This window comes from Camelus dromedarius, chromosome 20 (assembly GCF_036321535.1).
Source record: "Camelus dromedarius isolate mCamDro1 chromosome 20, mCamDro1.pat, whole genome shotgun sequence".
In the NCBI taxonomy this organism is placed as follows: domain Eukaryota; kingdom Metazoa; phylum Chordata; class Mammalia; order Artiodactyla; family Camelidae; genus Camelus; species Camelus dromedarius.
Window position 1 is genome coordinate 5,451,451 of NC_087455.1, and position 25,260 is coordinate 5,476,710.

Sequence of the window (25,260 nt, forward strand, 5' to 3'; positions counted from 1 at the left end):
GTTAAGCAGAAGACCTAAGATACAAACCCAGGTCTAACTCCAATGGCCTTGCTCTTTTTTCTCCATGACATTTAGGCCAGAAATACGAATTTCAAGTAGAGTCCACGTGAAACAGACTGAGTGGTGGGAGATCAAAGGACCACCACAGAGATTTAAAGTACCACCCCGGCATCTGAAAAGTTAACACCCTCGCCCACTCCCTCATTGGCATTTCTCAAGATCAACTGTATTTTCCCCATTGAACCGATGAGCAAATCCAGACAAGCCTAGAGTGATCATTGATTTGTTCCAATCAGCAGATCACTTCTGTTTCTTTTTGCCTTTGGTATAACCTAACAGCCGTGACCTAATTGACTCCATATGTATCCATTAGGAATGCTTTTGTCTGCAGGTAACAGGAAACCCAACATCAAATGGCTCAGAGCAATAAAGACATGAAATTATCTCATGGAACCAGAAGACCAGAGCTTTTGTTCTGGGACTTAACTGGGTTAGCAAAGACTCAGACTCTTTCTAATTTCCTGGTCAGCTATCCTCAAGGCCCTGATCTTTTCTTTTTGTTTACTGCCTTAGGGTCACAAGAAAACTTCTACAACTCCAGACATCATATGCTTTCAATGATATTTCTCCCAGGAAAAAGTGAGGAGAGCTACAATGCTTTCTCTCTTAAGGCTCTGTCTTTTTATTTGGAAACTAAGCCCTTAGCATATGTCTCATTGGGCAGTAGACCCAACACTGGCAGAGACTATGAGATTTCCACAACAGATTTAGATCAATGGAGACTGATTCTCTAGGGGCTAGGATGGGACTTCCTTTCCTAAAATTGATTGAAAAAATCCTGACAGTCAGGCTGAGAGTGGAACTTGGGTCTCCTGAGTCCTCCCAGCAATGACCACAGCCTTGGCTCCAATAATCTAAGTCTGACTATAAAACACCACCAGCAGATCAACAGCTCAACTCTGATGGCCATTTTTATTATTCACTAAGTTTTTTTTTTTTTCTTTTGAGGCCCATGTTTTACTGTGCAAATAGGAATAAAATGTTAGTCCCAATGTGTTTTCCAAAGCCAAACACTATCAACAGATCCTCTCTCCAGATGAATGGGAAAACAATGGTTTGGAGCATGGCTCTTGGCTTTAATATCATTTCACAGAGCTTTGACTCTGTCATGAGATTCTGAGCCTCCCTTGCCATCCAAACCAGCCCAGCCAGGCCCATCCACAAGCTGTCCTTTCCAAATGGGTCCAAGCTGAGGATCAACACAAGGACACTGAAGAGCCTGAATCTGGAGTCAGGACTGGGTCAGTGCTAGGCTCTGCCACTTACAACCTCTCTGAACTGCAGGGAGCATCTTCAGGGCAGGGGCTGTGCCGTGATCATCCCTAGCCTCAGTCCATACCACATGCCCACTATATGGCTGGGACTCAACAGATGCATTCATTAATTCATCCATTTCATTCATCAGTGGTAGGTCCTATCTAGATGGTGGAGCTATAACAGTGAATAAAGCAGATGGATCCCACATCCCCAGAGCCTACAGCAGAGCTAGCAGTGATACAGATGAGGAAATAAACAGTTACAACAGAGTATTATAGGTGTCTTGATGAGAGGAGGGGTTCCGGCAGGAGCACATAAGAGGGACAGCACGTCAAAGTCCAAGAAATTCTCATTTATGAGGGGATGCATTAGCTGGGGTCCGAGGCATGAGTTGAAATTAGCCAGGTGAAGAGGAAGGGGAGAGAAAGGGCACCCCGGGGGATGGAACAAAGACTTGAGCGGCAAAGGAGAACATGATGCTTTTAAAGAAGGAAAAGTAATTCAAAATGCCTGGAATACAAAGTACACATGCATTCAGGGTTGGGAATACGGTGGGGAGGTGGCAACTAGTGTCAGAAATGTTGAGAATAGTAAGACACAGAGGTAGAGAAGCAGACAAAAACCAGATCATAGAGGCCTTTAGAAGCCCTGCAAAAATGTTTGTTGAGCACCCCAAGCGCAAGGAAGGGCTTCAAGCAGAGGAATAAAATGATCGCATTTGCATTTTTTAAAATATCCATTTGGTTGCTGTGTAAAGAGTGGACTAGAGGAGGCCAAGACACGTGATATGAAGATTAATCAAAAGGTTATTAAAGTTGTCCAGGCTAGAAATGATGGAATAAAACTATAATACAGGAAATGACATTAACTGACCCTTCTATTTCACATGCAAGTTTATTCATTCATTCTCATTCCTTGACTAGCTTACTCATCCAACCATCATTTACGAAATCTCTCCTCAAACGCCCCTACTTACCTACTCCAGGAATGGGGGGAGTCCCAGCACTGCCATCAAGGATTACAGTCTGTGAGGAGAAGATGGACCAGTAAACCAACCATTAAGTTCATGGGGTACGTAGCAAGAGAAGAGTGGTAGGTGAACGCTTTGTTTGCTGGTTTGTTGGGTTTTACTTATCTAGCTTGCCTTTTCCCTTTCTCCGGAGAACAGAAGCTTACTTTCCTATGGGAAAGTTTCCTTACTTTTCATCTACGTGGTCTGGGTGAAGATAAGCAAGCAAATCTGTTTCCTAACTGCAAAGGTTATTTAAATTTGGACACGTGTCCCTTCCAGGGATAAGCCAGTCCCCACCGGGAGATTTAGCATACACGCACTGTAAGAGAGAGGGTGTCTCTCGTTTAGGGCTGTGACTTGGAAAGACGATGAAGACTCAGGGTCGCCAAGGGCCAACTTGCCTCCACACTCAACAATCTGCTGAGATTGAACTGGGCAGAAACAAAAGAGAGAGAGAGAGAAAGTACACCAGTGCCCTAATTATAATACTTGGCCCTTAAAATCATCTCTGTCATCTCCTTTTCCCAGTTATGGAAGCCAACAATTTCCTTCCTCTGACTATACAAATTTGAGTTGGGTTTCTGTCACTTACAACCAGAAGGATCCTAATATAAATAGATTCATGAGAATACGGAGCCAGGGGGTGTACAATTGCTTGTAGAAAAATAATACATTTCCTAGATGTTGCTCTTGAGCTGGTAAGAGTAACAGGAGTGTTTCAACCAGGTGGAAGAGGTGGCAGAAGAAGACACTGTAGGCGAGGAGGAATGGACAAAACTTGAAGGCACGGAAGAACAAGGACAGTCCAGGGAACCGCAGGTATTTTCACGCTGTGGAGCACAGGAGTGTCTATGGGCAAGTGCCTTTTCGGAGTAGGTGGGTGGGGAGGGGAGGATGGAGCCCTCGGGGAGGTCCAGAGATGCCTCCTCCCCCTCCTGCACGCACATCTCCTGAAACACACGTGCGCCTGGACTGGGGATATGTTTGCTCTCAGCTGCTTTAGGATGGTCTGGATTTTCTGTCCTCTCGTCCTTACATCTACAGTTTGTTCTGATGTCCCCAAGCCTTGTTTGTGGCATCTTCCAGACTTTCAGTTTTCCTTACTTTTCCTATTCTCTGAAATCCTTTAGGCCTTAACACAAAAATATGCTTCCTTTGAAAAGTCCCTCTTGATTTTACCAGGCAGAACTTGTGTCACCTCCCTGGGCTCTGGCACCCCTGGCGTGGGCCTCTTTTAAGCACTTATTTCCTTCTGCCTCCTATGAAATTCGTTTTTTGAATAGCCCCCAGGGTTCTGAGCTCTGAGAACAGGCACCTTTGCTTATTCATCTTTGAGGAAGCCAGCGCTGCGCCTGGCCACAAGAGTTGTCAAATATGCGCTTTAAAAAAATGAGGTAAGTGCCGGCAATACCATTTTAATCAGCTGAAAGCATTTTTATGTGAGCCCAACAGCAACATCAACAATGAAAATCCGAAGCTGAAGAACGTATTTGAACTTGGGGTGATAGTTACCAATCTGCAACTTCGAAGCTTTTCATTAAATAAGAGGAAAGTGTGACACTCGTTCTGCCTCCAGGATTTCAGCTTGACAGTTTCTGGGCTCAGGTGGACTCCATGGTGGAATTTAAATAATGGAAAAAGCCCACCCACAAGGTCTCTTGGAGGAAGAAGGTGAAAAATGGGGGAGCCAGACCATCTCACTTCTGTGCTTCTGGGGCCGTCTGTAAAGCGCCAAAGAGTCAGGTTAAAAGGGAGAAAAATCCAGGCATCCTGCTCCAGGTTTGCAGCTAACACATCTGGATCCTTGGCATCATAAAGACATCTGAAAGCTCGGGTAATTCTTTTTCATCTTTTATACAGATGTTTTAGTATCAAGCAGACCCAACTTATGGAAGACATTTCCGCCAATGTGGCTATTCGCTGACCGTTCAGAAGGCAGCAAGCACGAAACGGATTCCCTGAGTGTAAAGGAGTCTGAAAACACACATCTTCGAGTCGTAAGTCTTTAAGACTTGGAATTTTCCTGCATCTCTTTTACAAGATGTAAGATTCATCCAGGTCCAGCAGAGCCCCTTGACGACCTGCCAGGGTGGACTGGAAGTCATGAGTCTGAGAGGCTGTACCCCCTGGGGTTGTCCATGGAGGCGACTTCCAGGGCCAGGCTAGACAGGCCACAGCACAAGACCTTATGAACTAGAGCTCAGGCTTTGCAAATAATGTCCATAAAACCTTCATATAAACACAGACAATGCTTATACGGCAAACTTAATTTTAAATAACGATTCTAGCGCACCTAGCACAGGAGACCAGCCAGACATGTGTGACCATGTGTGTGCATGTGTTTATGCACATTTGTTTGGCAGGAGAGTAACAACGTACCGATTCACAATAAAGATTTCATTTTAGCAAACAGAATCCTTATGGTTCTTACCTAAGACATTCTTGAGATACAGGGAAGGCCACTGTAATAATGAGAAGATTTAGGAGTGTCTCAGGACTCTTTCTGTCGCAAATGGCAGAAATCCTGATCCAACATGACTTCAGAGACAATGACATGTAACTGGTTCTTCCAAAAGGTTTTTTCAGGCATGGCTTGATCAGGGCCAGGACCGGGTCACCTCCTCTTCATCTCTCAGCTCTGTCTCCCTCCATGTCAGTTCCTCCCTCAGACAAGATCTCCCCTTTAGACACAAGATGGCTGCAACAGCTTCTGATCTTGCATCCTCTCAAATTAAGGTCTACAGATAAACGGTGATTTCCTTTCCCGGAATATGGTTGTCTCTGATGGTAACATGTGCCATCCTTGAGCCTGACCAAAGGACCAGGGAAAAGTAACGCCCACCTGTGCCTGGTTCCCAGAACTGGGGTGTCAAGCCCCACCCCCAGCACTGGAATAAGAACACTGGAACTAAGCATCCTGGGCGACCAAAGTCAATGGCTGCCAAGGTCACTGTGACAGAGCATGGAATTAGCGTAACGTGGTCCTAGACCCTTGTCTGCAATGCAGACCGCCCCTCCTGCTGACAGGCTCGCTCGGCGAACAGATAAATATCACGAATTGGCCATAAACAAACCACTGTTCATTCAACTCCAGTGACTCTAGGAAGATCTCTGGGGGTGCTCTGCTGACTATGCCACCCCCACCTGGCCAGACAGAACGCTGGCATTAAGCATGGCAAAAATAAACACTAGGGGAAAAAGTGAGTCTTTTTTTTTTAAGTGTAATGAATATTTGTTCATCACATGCCATGTTACAGACACTGACAACGCAGACGTGAGTAAGAAACCTGCTATCATCAAGTCGTGTTTAGTTGAGAACAGGGACGGGCAAGAACAGCAAGGATCATTTGCTGTGGGAAACTGTGCCTTACTTCTCTGTAACCTAAATCTCTCATTCTTCCCCAGTTCAAAACCATAATATTTTACTTATGTCAGTGGCTATAAACAGATACTGGAGGGAAAAGAGGACAGGACTGCGGAAGGGTCTGGGATGTGTGCCTGGTCCTGGCCCAGCAGCCAAAAGGTTCTGCTTCGTACTAACGGAGTCTCAGCCACCCTGTACTACCCACTCGCTGGTCTGGCTATGCTTATGAAAAGTTTAATTTCGTGTCCTTAGGAAGTTTTGATTTCAACATGCAAAAAAACCCCAATTCCTCAAAACAGGTGAAAAAAAAAAAGGACACTCTAAAGGCAAAAGTCTTTTTAACTAATTGCCATGTGGTAGAACAGTCACACAACTGCACAGAGATTTAGAGCAGAAAACACGCCGGCCCAACGGGTACCTATCTATTACAAAAACAGATCATTTGGGACACACTGTGTATATTGGTAAGGCATTTAGGGGACCAAAGGACAGTGAACCCTTCCCAGAGGTCTTAACACCCCAGATGGCCACTAAATAGTCTTCCCAGGAGAATGAAATTGGGTCCCTGCAGAGTGAGAGAGGGAGTCGGGTCAGGCTGAATTTTCAGTGACGGAGCCAAACCAACCAACTGCGGCACCTGGTAGGCTGGCCTCTTCCCCACCTTTTCTGGATGCAAGACTCGGCCGTTTTCTGATGCTGCTTAACAATAATGATTACTAAGTGACTCCACTGCATACGCTCACTAAATACCCGCTTGGAGGGGGTACCAGGCGGTAAGTCTGCACAGAGGTGGACGCGCTGTGGCCCAGCCTGCTGACAGCCTTTCCCTGTAAGACGAAGCTCAGAGCTTTCACCCCACTGGCTGAGTCACCTTCATGAGTCACTGCTGGAAGGTGCATAGAAAGGAGCCAGTTTTCCAAAATGAGGAACCCGAGGTCCAGAGATGGGAGGTGACTTTCCCATGGTCACAAAACTAGATGCACGGGATCTAACACTTGAACTCCTTACTTGCCGATTCAATCAGAGAACATTCCCCAACCCCCTCCCCCAAAGCCCCTCCCCCAGGCCACCTTTCCCTGCCTCGTTCCTCCTCCATCAAAAGGCACAGATTATCCTGAACTTCCCTTCCTCATCGCGCACCAGTGAGCATTCCACATGGCATCCTGGTGGACAACCACTAAGCGCCCGTCCTAACAATTAGCGGTGAGACTGGCCCCCAGACCGGATTTGTTAAAGGGCATGGAAACCTGCCTCAGTGCTTGCCCCACCGGCTGGCTCTCCTGGGGGAGTCGCACTGCTGCCGCCGGTGATGCTGATTAGTGAGTTAACAATGAAGATGAAGGCTTCCGGGTGCCTGGGCAGAGGCGAGCTGTCCACCAAAATGGATTAGCCTGGTCCAGCGGGTGTGGCCCTGCGGGGAACCCTGCTTTATGCGTCTCCAGGGACCTTGTTTAGCACAGACCACCTCGTCATGAGGATATGCTAAGGGAGAGCAATTTCAGCTGCTTGCTCAGAAATGCTGAGAGCGCCAGCTGCCTGATGATTTAGAGTTTGCCGAGCGCATCCTGACCCCGGAGGAGGGAGAGCCCAGGGGAGACAGGAGCCTGACTTCCCTGGAACTAATCGGGCACGTGACCTCGGAGGAGTCACGGCCCTCTGAGCCTCAGTTTCCTCACATATGAAAATGAGAGTGTCGGACTAGGTGATCCCCAAGACCCTTTCTAGAAAGATGATCTGTGACCCCGTTATTTAAGCTGCCACAGAAGCCGTCAGTAACAACAATTCACCGTCACCTCCATGAGCATTTTCTGTTAAAACAGAGCCAACACCTTCAGTTAGAGGCTGAGTTTCCCATGTTGAAACAATGAGAATTATCTGAATTCAGAGCGTTAAAATCTCAGACTTCTAGGTGCCCCCCAGGAAGAGAAGAACCATAATCTACAGGAAGAGGCCTGGGGTCCCTTAACCAACATCTTAGGGGATTCCCACCGTCATGCAAGTTGGGAAACACTGGGAGAGAGGGATGTAGCCTTGATGGTGGCCTGCGGCGTCTGCAGGTCCCAGACCCACAGTTCTCCAGCTTGGGCACGTGGGAAGCACCCAAGCATGCCAATCTGATGGCATCTCCAGAAATTCAGATTGAACTGGAATGGCGTTTGTTTTGAGGGGTTTGGGGGTTTAAGGACTCCCCAAGGGATCCTCAGCCAGGGTTAAGAACTTCATACCGTGTGTGATTCCTACCCCCTCAATGTTTCTCCCCCACCAATGGGATAAGCAGAAGCCCAGCCAGTTCTGACATTCCTAAAGGGGTCCCCTGGGCCATCCGGCACCTGGTTGAGACCCCGAAGACCAGCGGACCCAGTCTTGTTCCACCACACACAGGTGTGGGAGCAAGAGATGGGAGGCTCTCATGCAAGATGGGGGAGTCAACTGCTCCCTGTTGCTGGGGAGACGGGACTCACCTGACGTCTTCTCATGTCGTAAGTGCTTGGTGAATGCTGGTTGGACTGAAATCTGGGAAGGACCAGGGAGATTTTATGAGGTCATGGTAATCTTTCAGTCCTAAGATACTCAGCGAATAATTGTCCAGGAGTATATTTATCATTTCATTCAGGTTTTTAGTTTTTCGGTTTTTTGTTTGTTTGGAGGGGAGGGGGAGGTAATTAGGCTTATTTATTTATTTTTTAATGGAGGGACTGGGGATTGAACCCAGGACCTTGCGCATGCTAAGGCTCTACCACTGAACTATACCCTGCCCCCGCCCCAATTCAGTTTTTAAAAGTAGAAATTGGAGTAACTTAAGCTGCCGTCTTTTGAGCTCTGACTGTATCCTCTGACCTGGGTTTTTAGACCCCACAGTTAGCACCACTGACAGTCACACCATCCACAAAAACCAGGAGTCTGACCCCTGCCAAGAAAACTCAAGGTCAAAGACTCAAGGCTGCACAGCCAACACAGGCAGAGGTCTGAATCCACAACCGCTCCATCCCCCAGCCACGCCAGCCCTACACCTCATTCAGCAGATTGTTTTATCTCCGAGTGATGAAGCCTCTGCCCATCACCCAATTCCACATAAGTCACGTGAGAGCTCTGTCCCTGGGCCCCGTCTCCGTGGGAGACAGCAGCCCTTCTCAGCCTGGAGAGATGTCTAGAGCGGGAGCGGGCGCCTGCCTGCGGGAGGCGGTGGAGCATTTAAGAGATCAGCCTAAGTCTATTAAGGGAGGCGCGTCTGTTTTGAGAGTGACTTGACATTTTTAAAATGTCTACTTGTCACCAACAGCATCCTTTCAAACTTTTCAAAATCCTGTAAAACCAACAAAATCAGCCACAATGTGAACCAGCCTAGCTTCCCTGTCCCTGAGCAGTAACATCACAGCAGTGAAAGAAGATGTGTGTGCATGTATGTAAGTACGTGTGTGCGTGTGTGCATCTGTCTCTCCGTGTGCATTCGGGCATGTGTGGGCACATAAGTGTGAGAGCCTGTACGTGTATGTGAGTATATGCATCTGTGTGCATGTGCATGTACGGGCACGTGTGTAACGAGTGCATATGTGTAGATACATGTTCATATATATGTGAGTTGGTGTGTGTGGAAGCACATGTCTGTATGTGTATGGTTTAAATCCTATGGACTGAGAAGCCATAGGGACCAGGATGTGAAGACCAGACAGAAAACTCCAACAACAGATGGACACAGGATAGAATCAGAGAGACCTGGTTCCACCCACTCCTTCCACCAATCAGAACGGGAGAAAAGATCTGAAGGCACCATCAGCCCTCCAATCCCAGCTCACCTCCGCTAACTTATCAAACAGCTCAGGACTCAGAATCCTCAGCTGTCAAAGGAGAAGACAGTTACAGAGAGGCCTGATTCCCACCCGGATGACTTGTAGCTCTTGGCAAGTCATGTAATTTCTCTGTGCCTCAGTTTCCCCATAGGATTATGATGATTAAATGAGCTAATACACGTAAAGCAAGATACATGGCACGTAATAAGCATTGCTGTTGTTCCTAACTCAGAAATACTGTTGGTTTGTTCTTCTTCACTCTCTTGGAGAAGAGATTAAACGCATATTTCTTTCCATATTCAAATTAGAAAATCTCCCACCCCGGGGACTGTTGATCAATAGAACATCCAGTCTTTCTCCCGGGGTTTCCCTCTCTCCAAAATTACGACAACTCTCCAAACGTTGTTTACAGGGTCTACCAATCCACTCCAGCTGCAGATTTTTCTTCTTTCTCCAGCCAAGTTGTCATGGCTCCACACTTCCTTTGGCAGAAAGTGTCATGGCTTGTTCTAAGCTTGGGCTCAGTCTCCTCTGTTCACCTCTTCTCCCGTGTTCTAGCCCCATCACCTTTCATACTTCCACAGTGCCCAGAACTGCACCTTAGACACTGGGAAACCTCAGACGAGTTTTGTAAGGTCAGTGACGGCTGTAAAGCTGGAGTGTAAGGAAGAGGTAAATGGTACCCTACTACCCCAAGGTCAAAGGAACTGATGGCTCCAAAGGACCTCAGGCAGTCCTCCTGCTCTGCAGGTGAGGAAACAGACGTCTTGAGTGGCTCAGGAGCCTTCCCACACCACACGGTGAGCCTGCTCATTCTCAGGGGGGCACCCACTCTACCACATCACCCAGCCTCCTCTTAGTATTTTCATACGTCACACACACAGCCTTCAGCTTCTGATGCTGTGTGCCAGTACAGAGGACCAGCACCTAGCTTCCCACCTGCAGACACGTGCTGCTCAAATACATTAAACTGCCACCTCCACTTGGTAATTCCTTAGGAACAAGTTTGTGGGGGGTGATTATTTGGGGGGGGCTACAAGACCGGGGGAGGGGTGGGAGGTGCATCTTACAACGTATCAAAGTCATGACCGCTGGCACATCATCTTTTATAATAACAGCGCTATCTGTACAGACTACAAATATGTATGTGTGGAAAAGAGGAAAAAATGATCAAATAAAATATCTCAGGTTTCAACAGCCAAGGGCACAGCTGATAGTGCAAATGAGTGTCAAATCCTCAGCCTGGATCTTTCAGATGTCTTCTCATCAGCCCCTTCCACAGACTGCTTGGAACCGATAGAGCAAATGGCGCAAGCACACAGACTGCTCTCGCGGAGAGTTAATGAGCATTAGACTCAGGTGGCTTCGGCCGATGTTCTGCGCCCCAGGGGGAGCAAAGCAGGCTGTGGGGCATCACCTGCAGGTGCTCACTAGCTGAGCATTAAGACGCCCTTCTATCATTCCATCTGGCTGGCTAATTCTGGGCAAGGAAGTGGAATTAGGGCCAGTGGATACAAAGATCATGCTCCACTGGGGCACCTCCATATCGTTCAGTGGGTCTCACAGATGGAGGCATATTGTGTGACTTCTGTGAACTCTGAATGGTGGTGCCAGGAGAGACAGAGAGGGCAAAGATGGTGAGTGAGGAAGTGTCAGCTCCAGTAATGACACATCACACTCCCTGCAGACACTCCCCACTGCAGAGCATGACAAGCTGCCCGTCAGTGTCTGGCTGGTCCCCTGATGGGACCGTGACACAGCAGGGACTTGGTGCTGGCCTCTGCAGTTGACAGGTAAGATTTGTCAGCAGCAGAACCCAGATGGGCCTTGGTGTGGGGAGTCATGCTGTGGGCCCCATGTATAGCTGTTCTAAGGGTCATTTCATAGGCACATGGCCCTGGGCTAGCTGAGGACAGAAGGCAGAGCTGACCTTGACCTCCAGGAAAAGGCTTGTCTGCTTGGTGGTGGGCCCTCCCTGTTTCAGCAGATGACGGCAGCCTTCTGTCCCGGCTCCATCCCCAGACACATGGAGCCTCCCACCCCACCCCCTTGCCACGCTCCACTATCAACTGCTTTCCTTTCATTCATTGCAGTTTGAGGTCTCATGCATCACACCGCCAAATGTGACAGCGAGCCTTAGCAATCAAATGCCCACTGGCATTTACAGTCTGAATTCAGAAGCGGCAAGCACCTCTTTCCTGGGACAATCCTGCCTTTCTGTGAGTGAGAACCCCCTGTCCCTCATTTCACTGACCAGCTCCCTTCCAACGGTCCACTGGAAGCCTCAGAGAAAAGCAACAGAATCCAGCAGAGCATCATTAAAGGACTGGTAGAGAAATGTACACGACCAGACTCCTTGTCCTCACAAGCAATAGCAACTTGATTCCCCTTCCCATTTATAAACTAGTTTCACACTCATTAAATCACTCCCATTTTGTGGCAGAAAGGTTTATGCCTGGGGCTCTTTGAAAACCCATATATATACTTCAAAACCCAAATGTGGCACTTGGGGTGTGCCAGGGAGAAAGTGGCCCCTCAAGGACATCGTGGGGAACAATGTTGGGTGCTGGGACAGCAACGAGTTGCCCTGGATAAGAGGAATTCTCTCACCTCAAAAGCCAGGGGTATTGAAAAACTTCCCACTTTATCAGCTCAGAGGAGGAGGTACATGGTGGCTTCAACAGAGGCAAAAATTCCAAAATGCCACCTCTCCAGCATTCATGGAGATCAGTGGTGTCACAAGTAGGACCAGACATAGAGTCCTTGAAAGACAGCGGATGGAGACAGCCACAAAACGTCCAGTTTGAACTTTCACTGCAGAAGAAGAATTTTACATTCTTGGGGCATCGGCCCAGTTAGAAGAGAGCCCACATTTGGTAGAAACTGACAGAAGCGATGGGAGATTCCCACCCCGAAAGGGAGTATGGGAAGTGGCACAAGATGGGGCCAACCTCAAAGACAGAACCAGAACCTGCCGGAGCCGGCGCCTCCTTTCTCTTGAGGACTCTCGTGAAGGAGGATTATTACTTAACATCTGAAGGACACCTCAGCGAAGCTGTGGTGTGAGAGGCGGAGACTCTGGGGATCTGAGAAACCTGGGTTTGCCCCACTACATGCTGGTATACGACCCCAGGGAAGTGCATCACTGTCCCTAAGCATTCACTTCGTCTGGAAATGGGCATAATGCCCAGTTCACAGGGTGGCTGCAAGACTAAAATGATGCCTGTAACTTCCTAACATAACATCGGATATAAAACAGGCGGTTAAAAGTGTCAGTTCCCCTTCTCCTTCTTCTTGCATATTGTGCAATTAATAAACGCATATATACATAGTCTATCACACGAAAAAATCATCTGCGTGGGGCCTGTTTTCTGATGAGGGATGACACATGGAACGGTTGCTCAAGTTCTGCCTGGATTTAATTGAACGCCATTGTCATAAGCATTTAGCGAAGACCCATTGGGTTGACGAAGTTTTGAATGACTGGGTCTGTTCACTTGCATCTTTGCGCTCAGTTCCGCCATTAACAGCCTGTGGGATTTTAGGCAATTTAATTAAAAGGTCAAAGCTTCATTTTGCTTCTGTGAAATGAATACTTCCCCCAGTGATCTTTCCTTTCCCTTCCAGACCATTTCCAAGAACGTGGTACAGACACAAAGGGTAAAGGGAGCTCTGAAGGAGAGGAAGACGGAGGCAGGGGTGTGGTGGGACACGTCCTGCTGCAGGTGAGTGGTGTTACCAGCGTACCGTCCAGCTGGAACCCATCCCAGAAAATGAAACAGCTGCTTGCAAAAGTCAAGCACTTCTGACAATAAGCATTGGGCGGCGGAGGGAGTACGTATGCAGATTCACTGCCCTCAAGGATGTGCTCAGTCGTGTTGAAAAGAGAGGTCACCAGTTATTAAGGTAAACTCATTTCGGCTTATTCTCATCATAAATCCAAACAAAATTCCATTCTATCCCCAAACAGGCCCACCTTCATGACTCCTCTATGCTTAATCCCGGTGATAATGACACAACCATCTCACCATCCCCCACCCGGAAACACTGGCGTCACATGCAGCAGCCACCAACATGATGCTCTGGTTCCCTCCATGGCCACAGCATCACTGCTCTCTTCTCGAGACATCTGGTCCTATACCTCCTCCCCTTCCTCTCTCATGTAAATGGTCCCAAACCCTGGGGTTCACGGTAGCTTACGAAAATACACCAACCCTTTGATGGTTCGTTGTCACCTCCTGAGTGCAGGATGGACTCTTCTGCCTTCCGCGGTCTTCCTCAGAAGCCTTGAGCACCAGTGCTGTGCCAGGAACCATGCCAGTTAGAGGATAAAGGAATGAGTGGAGCCTGGTCCCTCCCCCAAGCAGCAAAATTTCTGAGTGAGGCGATGCAGAAGACAAGTCAATAAGGCATGTTAATACTGGGCTGGAAGTGCCACCACCGGAGAGACGCCTCATGGAAGAAAGGGCTGTCGGGACGGAGGGAGGAACGATTCCTGACACTGTCACAGGGGAGAACCCGGAGGATAAGGATGGATGTGTTCTGAGCACACCCCCCAGTTTCCTGCCTTCCTCCCTCTGTCCACGGCGTTCCCTCTGCCCAGATTCCATCCCCTTCCCTCCTTCCAGACACGACCTTCCTAACAGGAGTCAAACAACAGCTCCTTCTAGGAGCCTTCCCTCACTTCCCCAGCCAGGATTAAAGACCTCCTCCTGAGGACCGCTCACTGTGGGCGGCTGGGTGCTCTATCTAGCTGTCATTTTGTTTTCTATTCTTGTTACAGCCCGTTGTTTACACGTGTCCGCCAGCTAAGTTGCGGGCTCTTAGCATGCTTTATTCACCTCCTGAGTTTCCACAGCCCTAAGTACAATGCATTGCATCTCGTAGGCAATCAATGAATAGCTGCTAAATCGAATTGTACTCGTAGTCAATCCTTGTTCAAAGAGCACAGCAGCTGAGGCTCGTCCTCTGACAGTGCGCAGAGAGGAGTATACAGCCGGGCTTTACATGATGTTATCCTTGGCATCCCCAAACCTCGGACTCCCCACTCACATCCCTGTGTGCTTCCCTCCATCCTTCCTCCGTGACTCAGCCCTTCTGCAGGCCCTGCGCATTCACACCGTGAAAGCTACACGACTGGGACTCTCCGTGTTTCATACGTGGGTTCTGTTCTGTACTCTCCCTGTCACTATTCTATACTTTGATTTTTCTCTTGTTTTTTCAAGCCTCACTAAAAGTTAGTTCTGTTTCTTTCTCATTTCTCTTCTTATCTGTGTCAGGCTCTTCCTGTTCAAGCCTGGGTTTGTTTCCCCTCGACAAAATAAATCTATTTCCCCTGGACTGTACTTGGTCACCTTCTTCTCCCCTTTCTCAGCCTTTCTGTTCTATTTGGGCCCGCGATCGACTGGATAATGCCCACCTGCATCGGTGAGGGCACCTTCTCTACGCATTCTGCCAACCCAAATGCTAATCTCTTTCAGAAACACCCTCATGGAAACAAGGTGTGATCAGCTATCTGGGCATTCCTGAGCCCAGTCAAGTTGACACATAAAATTAACTATTGCACCCCTAAGAGAAAGAATTCCATTTTTCTCATTAGTGGGACTTTTTAATTAAAAAATAATCAGTTATTGTGTTTTAATTTCATCAATTAAAGTTTTTTTTGGAATTTGTTTTCTCTCTTGTTATCTAGAACCTATACATTACCTTCCAATTTTTGCCTCCTGACCTGCAACGAACGTGTAACATATTTATCTTCTGATCCTTTATATAAAGTATTTGCTGATTCATAGTCTAGAATGAAGCCTGCCACATACTAGGTGTTTGGTAAATATTTGTCAAATGAATGAATGAGTGCCGATCTGAGTGGCTGGGTGACAAGGATCGTATCTAACACAGCACAGTAACTTAGCGGTGCCCGCATCCTGGCATCTGTCTCCCAGCTGTGAGCTGCAGGCAATGTGATGTCTCCATCACATGCAGAACACCAGTGCACACGCAGGATTCCCTAAGAGTGCAGATGTCCCATCCGGTCACCAGTTATGCTCTGGGTGTCCAGACCTGATTGATAAGCCCCAAGGATTCTTTTTTTTTTTTAAATTGAAGTATAGTAGATTTACAATGCTGTATTAGTTTCTGGTGTACAGCATAGTGATTCAGTCATACATATATATAAAATTCTTTTTCATTATAGATTATCACAAGATATTGAATACAGTTCCCTGTGCTATACAGTTGGACCTTGTTGTTTATCTATTTTATACATAAGTAGTTAGTATCTGCAACTCTCTGCAACTCCCAAACTGCAATTTATCCCTCCAACCGCCCCCTTTCACCCCTGGGTAATCCTTAAGTTTGTTTTCTGTCTGTGAGTCTGTTTCTGTTTTGTAAATAAGTTCACTTGTATCACTTTTAAGATTCCACATATAAGTGACATCATATGATATTTGTCTTTCTGTTTGACTTACTTCACTCAGTATGATCATCTCTAGGTCCATCCATGTTGCTGCAAATGATAAGCCCCAAGGATTTTGTGTTATTTCCCATTCTGATCAGAAAATAAAGAATCTTACATGGAAAACAAAGAATTACTCAGATTAAATCCAAGAAAGAGAGGCATGCAACCGTACATTTCTGGTAATAATTTCTGCAAAGCTGAGACACAAAGGCTAATCCCTTCTCCAAAAAGACCTCCCTGAACCCCCGTGGTGGCCACCACGTACTCCTCCTGCAGCCCTGGCCCAGCCCTGCCTTGGCAGACATGACATCATGTTGAAAATACCTGCCCATAGACCCATCTTCCCCATCAGAATATGGTCCTCAAGGCAGAGACACTGCTTTGTCCACGTCTCAGGGTCACAGCAGGACGTGCACTTGGAGACGCAGAGATCACTAAAGTGTAAGTGTGTCATAATCAGAGTTACAAGACTGTCTTTGTAGTGAGGGGGAAATGAGCCCAAAATTCTTCAATTTGGAAAATTACAAGATTCTACAGAAATTCAGCTCTGTGTCTTGGCCCAGTGTGTGCAAACCTCCTCACCACCTGAAGTTAAGACTCTTGATGCGTCCTTCCTTCTGTCCCATTTACTTCCTATCCTGTCTCACTCTCTTAGGCAGGCCAATGACTTCTACACCTTGAGCTTTTGGGCGCCAAGGGCAAGAGCAGGAAGTCCACAAAGTAAAAATACAAATGGATACTAATTATATAAAAAACAATTTAGGTGCACTAATTATAAAAAAAAATGCATTCCTACAATAACCTTAAAATATCATTGTATCTATCAAATTATCAAAGTCTTTTTAAGTGAATGTTCCCAGCCGCTGACATTCGGCAAAACACAATCTCCAAAGCACTGGAACGTGAATGCCCACGATGACCCCGATAGAGAGGCGCGATCTTTATTTCCTATTCAGGGAAATGGGACTCCAAGAAGAAAAAGCCTCTGACTGTTTAAATTGTCCACCCCCAATCCCAAATCCTCTTCATCTCTTAAGACTATTTCCAGGTATTATCTCTGTCAGGAAACCTTCCAGGATACGGCATCTTAAGCTGGGCTTGGCAGACTCCATAATCTCCCGTACATCCCTCCAGCTCCAACCAGCGCCGCCTTCTAGGTGCACCTGCTTATAGATCTTCCTCTCCTAGTAGGCTGCAGTCACCATGAGGCACTGATCGCTTCAGTTAATCTCTCTGCAGCCTCCACCTTCTGTTCCCGCCATACCACGAGCTGGACCAGCCTCAGTGAACGTGCGTTAGATTAAAGACTGAAAGACGGTGAGCCAGACCCAAACCTCTGCCTTTCTGACCTCAAAACCCAGGCTCTTCCTAATACATAATGCAGGCTGGCTCAATTTATTAAGTCTTGCTTCTCATGGGCTTGGAAATAGAGCCTGCGGGGCAGACGAGCCAAGATTCCTCCCCCGTGCCAGGCGTGTAGGATACACCCTGCCTGATAAAAGCTTGCTTCACCTTTCTCTGCATAGACAGAACTCCAGCAGTAAATATCGTATTCTCTAGGGCTGAGCATCCTCCTGGAAACTGATCTGGTCTTTAATTGCCAGGCAACCAGAGGCTCTTTCTTAAGACACACCTCATTCAACATCATCGGCGCCTTACTCCTATTGTCTCCTTGTTTCTCAAAGCAGAGTCCAAGCTCCCCTGATCAGTGAACGTGAAAACGCACTTTCTGGAGCATCTTTAATGCTCTAGGCAAATAAGCTGTTTTACTTGCTTTATCACATTTTACCTCAAACTGCTGTCCCACTGACACCACACATCCACTGTGAAAATGTTTTGTGCTCCCAGCTTCCAAATCCGGTCACCCACTCTGCCGTGCCACTGGCTGACAGCCACCTCTGCCCCTCGGAGCAGCCCTCCCCCTCCTCCTCCACTCACTACAACTTTTCTGGGCCTCTCCCTTCTCCGGATTCAGCACAATCAAATTCCCCCGTTCTATTAGCCGGCGACAGGTCAGCACCTCTCTCAAATTGAAAATGATTATAGATAGGCCGCTCGCCACATCCTTTCTCTTCCTCTCTGTGTACCTTGCAGAAAACAGAGAGGTTTGATTTCTCCCCCTTCCCACCCTCTGGGGCAGCCGGGGGGGGACGAGTGGCGCCTCTGCCGTGATTTCTCCTGTAATTTCTCCACACAGCGTCTTTCCCACGGTGGTTTTTATTCAGTTTGAATTTAAAACCCCAGATGGGGAGTAAATGCCTGCCGGGCAGCAGGTGATTCACAGGAAGACAGAAAGGGAGGCTGCCAGGCCGATGAGATAGTTACACTAAATTTAATTCTGCTGGACACCTATGGGGAAGGAGGGGAGGAAAGGCAGGGAGTGTCGTCAACTGAGCACCTACTGTGTGCCAGGCTAGTGCTGGGTGCTTCGCAACTCCCCTGTGAGATACGTTCCCCACTGGCTTTTACTTTGCTTTTTAAAATTGAAATACAGTCAGTTTACAATGTTGTGTTAGTTTCTGGTGTACAGCACAGTGTAAGGATGCAGCCCAGCTGAGGCGTGACTCCCCCCACCGCCAGAGAGTGGGCGCATACCTTGCTCCTACTCTCATTCCTCTCATGTCTGACGGGGGCTGAACCCAGCGTTATTTGATCTAATCCCTCCAGGTCAGCTTCCCTGGGGCCACAAGCAAACCTGGAGACCAGTGCTGGTACCCAGCAGACTGGTCCTCACCCCAATCAGCAAGGAAGAAAACAAGGCAGCGCAGAACCAACTTGCCGTGGAAGCAACGCGTGGCTGGAGAAGAAAATTACACGCACTTGTAACCACTGGATTTATTTGCTGGTTTCCGGCAGCTCCTGGCGAGCAAAGAGTGGTTTTGCTCACCTTCCTGTCACTGAGGCCCAAACCTGGAATGGAGCCTGTGCTCAGGAGACTGTAGGGGGAAGACACAGTGAAGACGCAGGGTGGCCTGGGTGCGCCACGTGCCTTCAAGTCTGGGGTTTTTGTTTTGTTGGGTTTTTGAGGCTGGGGGGGGACTTTAGGAATGAGCGTTTCACTGGACGATCGCTAATTCCAGGAGAACACTGGTCATCCTTGTGGCCATGCGTTCCGATGGTCTCATTCATCTCTGTCCGTGCACTCTAAGGATGCCAGTGGCTGTTATCCAGCCCCGGTATTCCGGCCGGCCTAACAAAGACCCGAACAGGGACTGGAGGACTGGGCAGAGTTAACAAGGGAGCCCAGAGCCTCCGCCGCCGACCGCCTTCCCGGCTGAATAGCTCATTCACGCCTTTGTGAATTCACGGCCCCCTTCTCCCATCTGTCCTGCTGTGGCCGCCACGGCCACATTTCCAGCTATTCAGACACCACAGCTGCCTCGCCTGCCCGAGCACAATGGTTTATCGGGAAGCCAAGCGTATTATATGAGAAAGAGACCTTTGGATTCGTCTCATCTGGAGCTTCATCAATTTACAAAAAATGATCTGTGCACACACCTAGCACAGAGGAAGGAACCGGCATTTATTAAGCACCTGCTCTGTTGCCTCATTTAATCCCGGCAAGAGAGAGCCTCGGACCACGAGCTCCTTGCTGTGTGAGGAGGAGAAGGGATGTGCCTGGTCTGCATGGGGCTCCAAGCAGGCAGGTCACTGTCCCTGCCTCCCAGAAAATCAGGGGCAGAGCAATGGGAAAAAAGCCCAGCCATCCCCACCCCAATCTAGCCCTGTTTCTGGACGTGTTTGTGGAACGATTGCTCTACTTAGCTTTCACACATCTTCTGGGCCAGTTTTTGTGTGCTGAGCACCGCTCCTTGAGCCAAAGACAGCTCAGAGACCTCTGCTCTTGTTCCTTGGTAGCCAGTAGGGGCCACTGCTCATGCTGTAACAGGGATGCTGATAATACAGTCGCATGAGCAATTTAATGTAATAGTAACAATACTAGGAGGCAGCATTACGGCAGAGTTACTCTGTGCCTGGCCCTGTAGTGAGCGCTTTACCTAAAGCAGCTCCTTTACATCTCACAGCAACCTTCGCCTTAGAGAAGGCACACCACTTGGCTGACGCTGGACAGGCAGCACATGGGGAAGCTGGGATTCCAGAGTCTGGTTCCGGAGTCCCCACACTTTCCCAGTCTTACTTGCTACCGGCAGGGAGCGTAGGGCAGTATTTTAATAGGGGTATTTTATGGGGAAGGATGCTGAGGCTGGGAGACTAGAAGCAACTTGCAGACAAACAGTATACGGTCTCGGGGATTAACAAAAGGGCCTAACGCACCTGCAGAGCCAGGAGTCTCTCCCAGGTCCGCCATCCTGAGAATGTACGTCCATTTCTACAGCTTTGGGCACCCGCAGAAATTAAATGAGATGATGGGCACGGAGCATACAGCAGGAGTAGTTCCTCCGCGGTCACTGGTTACTCTCTTTCTGGTTCTCTCCTTCAATATCTGAACTCCCTTCCGTAAGTGGCAGAACCAGGACTCAAACACACTTTTCCCGACTGAGCCCTAATGCTCTGATATCTATTTATCTACTTAGCTAGATCGATACAGCTAGAGAGAGAAATTCCAGGGAAAAGTAAGAGAGGTAACACACCCAACTCACTCTGATGCCAGCTTAACATGACCCAACCCCCCAAAGACAGTGCCGGTGAAGAAGATTATTAGAGGCATCTCATTTATGAACACAGATGCCATGATTTTAATCAAAATATTAACAACCCTGACCCTTCCAAAAACATACAGATCTATAGACAGACAGATTGACCGATCACTCAATAGATAGATCAACCTATTGACTTAAGATTCTGCCGGCTGCTTTCAGCCTTACGTGAATAAGCTCACCAGCTTCTGTGCAAGATGGAATCTAGGGGGCAGGAGGGTTCTGGAGGGAAGGAGGGAAGCCGTGATCGGAGGCCTTGGGCAGTTAAAGCTACACTGAAAGCCCAGAGGGCGCCTAGCAATGGGGTGAGGTATCAGATGGAGGAGGGAGACCCCAAGGAAAACCTCACAGCTTTCATCATGGGAGCTCTGGACAGCAGCCCCACAGGGGGCATTTAAGAAAGACGTCACCCTTCATCACTCGTCACTTTTTCAACAGATTTTGACCAGGCACCCACTGTGTGCCAGCCTCTGTCAGTCCAAGATGACTGCGACATGTGACCCCTTCCCTCGGGGACGCATGGTCTACGGGGGATACGGGTAAAGTGAGCAGGACCGTGCAGTGCAAGGTGAGAGGTGTTGCCGCCCAGCAGTGAGTCCGAACGCGGGAAGCACTTAAGAATTCCTTGGGCAGTTTTTTTTTAATTACTGGTGCCCAGGGGCTCCCCTTCCCCACTCTATTTCAATCAGAATCTCTAGAGGTGGGACCTGGGAGTCATCATTTGTTAAAAGCTCCCCAGGTGATGCCAGCGTGCTGCCATGGTTGGGACGTGCTGCCATAGCAGCAAACACAGGCTGTCATGCGGGTCCTCAAAGGGACTCTCAACACCACCTTAAAGGAGAGTGAAGGTGGCGAGGAGGAAGGGGTGGGGAGCTGAGCCCTGATGCAGAGGACAGGCTGGCCCAGCGGAGGCCAAGAGGATGGAAGGGAGTGCTTGGGGACTCTCTGAAGAGAATCTGGAAGTTCTGGAATAATTGTAAATCCTGTCTTAGCCTCGCCCCTCTCTCACAGCACCCCGGCCAGGGCCTCGGACTGAGATGTGTGCTGAGCATTCTAGAATGGAAATTACTCCTCACTCAAGCTAAGGATTGGTCTTGCTGCCATATTCTTCAGGGAGGGTAGCTGAGGACAGCCAGACAGGCCTCCGATCTGCCGGGACATCCCAGCTCTCCGTTCCTCAGGGGTGGCGGTCAGCAGTGGCTCATCAGTCAGATTTCAGCTCGACCACCACTTCCTCCAAGAAGCTCTCCCTGCTCTACAAGACGGAATTAACTCTGACGCACCTGCCCTCCTTCCTGAGGGTGTTCATCTCATTTGCAGTGGTTTGGTCCACATCTGTCTCTCCTGAGAGCCTTCCAGGTCATGAGCAGGGATCCACACTTCCCGTTTACAGCTCTTTCCAAGAGCTCAGCATCATGCGGGGCACACAGTTGGTCCTCAGTAAACACTGACGGGGTAAACACGTGAGCAGATTCACGAGTAAACGGATGAGAGGGTGCTTGAGTGATGGGGCAGTAAAGCTGGCAGGGCTCTTTTCTCCTTGAGCTGAGTTCTAGCACCAAGCCCTCAGGAGAACAGGACACCACTGCCATTTCACTGTCTCCTAGCCCTTATCCTGGGATTAACCAACCCGCCAACACAGGCTGGGGTAGCTACAGGCAGGCCCAGATTCCCCTGTGCCCCAGCAGGTTGCATAAATCACTGAGCCTCAATTCCCCACTTTGTAAACTGAAAACAGTGACACTCACCTTACAGGGGTCCTCTGATGGGACAATCAGCCAAGCGCCAGAGAGGCTGCTGGGTGCACAGTCAAGGTGCTCCCTTCTCTTCCTCCTTATTCCCTCCTCGTGCTGCTTCTCAGTTCAGTTTTTGCACAACAACCTCTGGGTTTCAGAACATCAACATCTAGTGCTCTTCCTTCCCTGAGTTCAGAGCCTACAGAGAAACAGAAAATAGAGGAATGAAGATCAACATGTCAGTTTAACTCCTGACCAACCGGTGTCAGAGGAGGTGGCTTGGTTTTTGCCCCAGATTCACTCATCAGTTAAGCTATTTTTGCTTCAGTCTTGAGTTGTTCGTCTTCTGCTGTCCTCTTTTTGGGGAGAGGAGAAAACTTTCCCTTCTTACTACGAACATATATTCAGTGGCAAATAAAGTCAGCCGACTGTGACACAGGTGAGGGCAGTGCAGGACACTGGTAACCAGGCACAGGAGAGACATGAGGTTTCTAAGGAGCCACACAAGGACTGTGATTTTAGTATTCCCGCTTGGAACCCAGAGTTCAGAGCGTCCTACAACATATCCCATCCGTAGCATTGATTCCCAGTGTTCCACGTGTTGTTCACTCCTTGGTTGACTCTACCATAAGGCCCTTAAAAGGATGGTCGCAGGTCTAATTCAGATGGTGTTTCTCACGCAACCTTCTACCCTTCCAGCCAAGGTCAGCTCTGGGCCATAGTAGGTTCTCAGTAAATTATTGTTCATTATGTCTTTGCAACTTGAAGTGTGGCCCCAGCCCCTGCCCCCTGCCCTTTGTGCTTCTCAGGAATAAATTCCAAGTCCTAGAGAATGCCCACCCACAGCCCCGGGACCAGGACCGAGGCATCATCCAGCCCCTTTGCTCCGGCATTGTGCACAGATGACGGTTCTGAATCTCCTCATCCCCCGCCCTCTGGGCTCAGGATCCGCCCACTCACTGTCGCGGCTGCTCCTGCCCCATCCCATCCCCAGGGAGCGCACTCGGCTCTTCTGCAGTGCCAGCTCCAATCCCCCCGCCAAGAGCGGAGGAAGGTCAATGACACGGTACACAGATGAAACAAGGCCCAGCTGCAGAAACCGTGCTGCACTGTTTCAGACGTAGATTTAAAAAAATTAGGCAAGTCAGAAAAGATCTTACATAACATTTGGCCAAACCTTCTAATTCCCCATCTTGAGACAAATAAGATTGAAAGGCCTTGTGGGGTTTGCTCACAGTTACCCAAAGAGAGGTGCATAGCCCTGCAGGGCACAGATTAATAAGAGTGCCATACATCTCAGAAATATTCTCATAGAATAAAGATATAAGTACATATTTAACCTCAACTCAACAGCTGGCGTACTGAACATCTCAGTTAAAGAATATTTCCCTTACGTCAGATTGTCCGGTACAGCAGAGACGTCTCCATTATCACACCAGACTTCTAGAAACGCTCTTTGTCTCTCTCTCTCTCTGTCTTTCTCTCTGTCTCTCTCCCCATGACCCATTGACTCTATTGATTCTGTGTCTCTGGAGAACCCAGACCAATACAACACCTCTATTAACGAGGTAACGGTGTGGCCGGATACCCGGCTAACAAGGCCATCATTAACAGATACCTCCTTCGTCCACCCCGGTCACCTCTGTCAAAACTTCGACCTTCATTTTCTCTCCCCTGGACTACTGCATCTACTTATTAATGGTCTCCCTCCTTCTTTTCCCCCCAACCTTTTCGAAATCATCTTCATCCTTTTTATAAAATCCATCAATTGAGAAGACCACTTGCCTAAAAACCCACAAATAATGATGATACAGCCACAGTAGGGTAAAAGCCCGATTCTAAATGTCTTTTTCAAATTTATTTTATTTATTTTTTATTGAAGTATAGTCAGTTTACAATGTCGCATCAATTTCTGGTGTCCAGCATAATAGTTCAGTCATACACATACGTGCATTTATTCCTTTTCATATCCTTGTGATTCTAAATGTTTTACATAATTCAACTCATTAAACTCTCCCAACAACCCTAGGAAGTGCATACTTTGAGTATTCCCACTTACTATGCAGATGAGGAAGTCAAGGCAGAGAGAGGTTCAGTAACTTGTCCAAGCACACACAGCGATGGGACAAGAACACCAGCCCTGACAGCCTAATGCCTGAGGCCGTGCTGCTAACCTCCCTGCCGCAGTACCTCTCACCTCCCTTTGCCGTCAGGAAAAACCCCTCCTCCTTAGCGCGCAGGCCTCAGGGCTGCCACACTGACCAGCTCCAAATGCATCGCTCGCCAGCCTCTTGAATTCCCATGACCCAGTAAGTGAAACCCCTGCATATTGTACATGCCATCCTCAGAGATGACTTAAAATTCCCAGGCGTACCGTACAGATCCCAACCTCACCTCCTTCACACAGGCCCCCGTCTCCATCTGGGATGTCCTTCCCGCCCCCCGGGCCACTGGGAAGCGCCCTCTTTTGACTCTCCACTCCTCTTACCTCCTTGGTGGCTCCTCCTCTGAGACCCGGCCCCAGACACAGCGTCCACCTGCCCCTGGAGACTTGCAAGTCCCTCACACAGAACCGCCCAGCGGAGCTGCAGCCAGTTCACACATCTTCCTCTCTTAGGTCTCTAGCCATGCACAGAATCTTGCAAACCTTAACGTCTGCTAACTCAGCAAACTGAATGAGGAACTAAATGAGCACATGATTAGGGTTTATCGAAACAATGAGTGTGTCAGAGGTTCCAGAAGGTTAACAAGAACCTAAGGGGCAAGGATGACCTCATTCCTGGATACAGCCACAGGGCAACGTCCCGAGAAGAACCATCTGCTGATTAGTTATGCCTACAATCGCACCGTTAGCACGTGACTCTTTTAGCTTTGAGTCACAACCAGCCTGAGAAGCAAGTCCCCCGCAGAGAGGTTACACCAAAGGTG

At 48.5% G+C, this 25,260-nt stretch overlaps 1 long non-coding RNA gene across 1 annotated transcript in view; it reads right to left on the reverse strand.

Annotated features, from left to right (window-relative positions):
* LOC135318676 (uncharacterized) overlaps window positions 1–24,871 on the reverse strand; it is a 46,542-nt gene extending 21,671 nt beyond the window's left edge. Inside the window, exons 1-2 of the long non-coding RNA XR_010376947.1 lie at window positions 24,821–24,871; window positions 22,345–22,531 (exon numbers count right to left, since the gene is read on the reverse strand). This is a non-coding gene — a long non-coding RNA (uncharacterized LOC135318676). The remainder of the gene's footprint in view (window positions 1–22,344; window positions 22,532–24,820) is intronic.
* Between the last annotated feature and the right edge of the window lie 389 nt (window positions 24,872–25,260).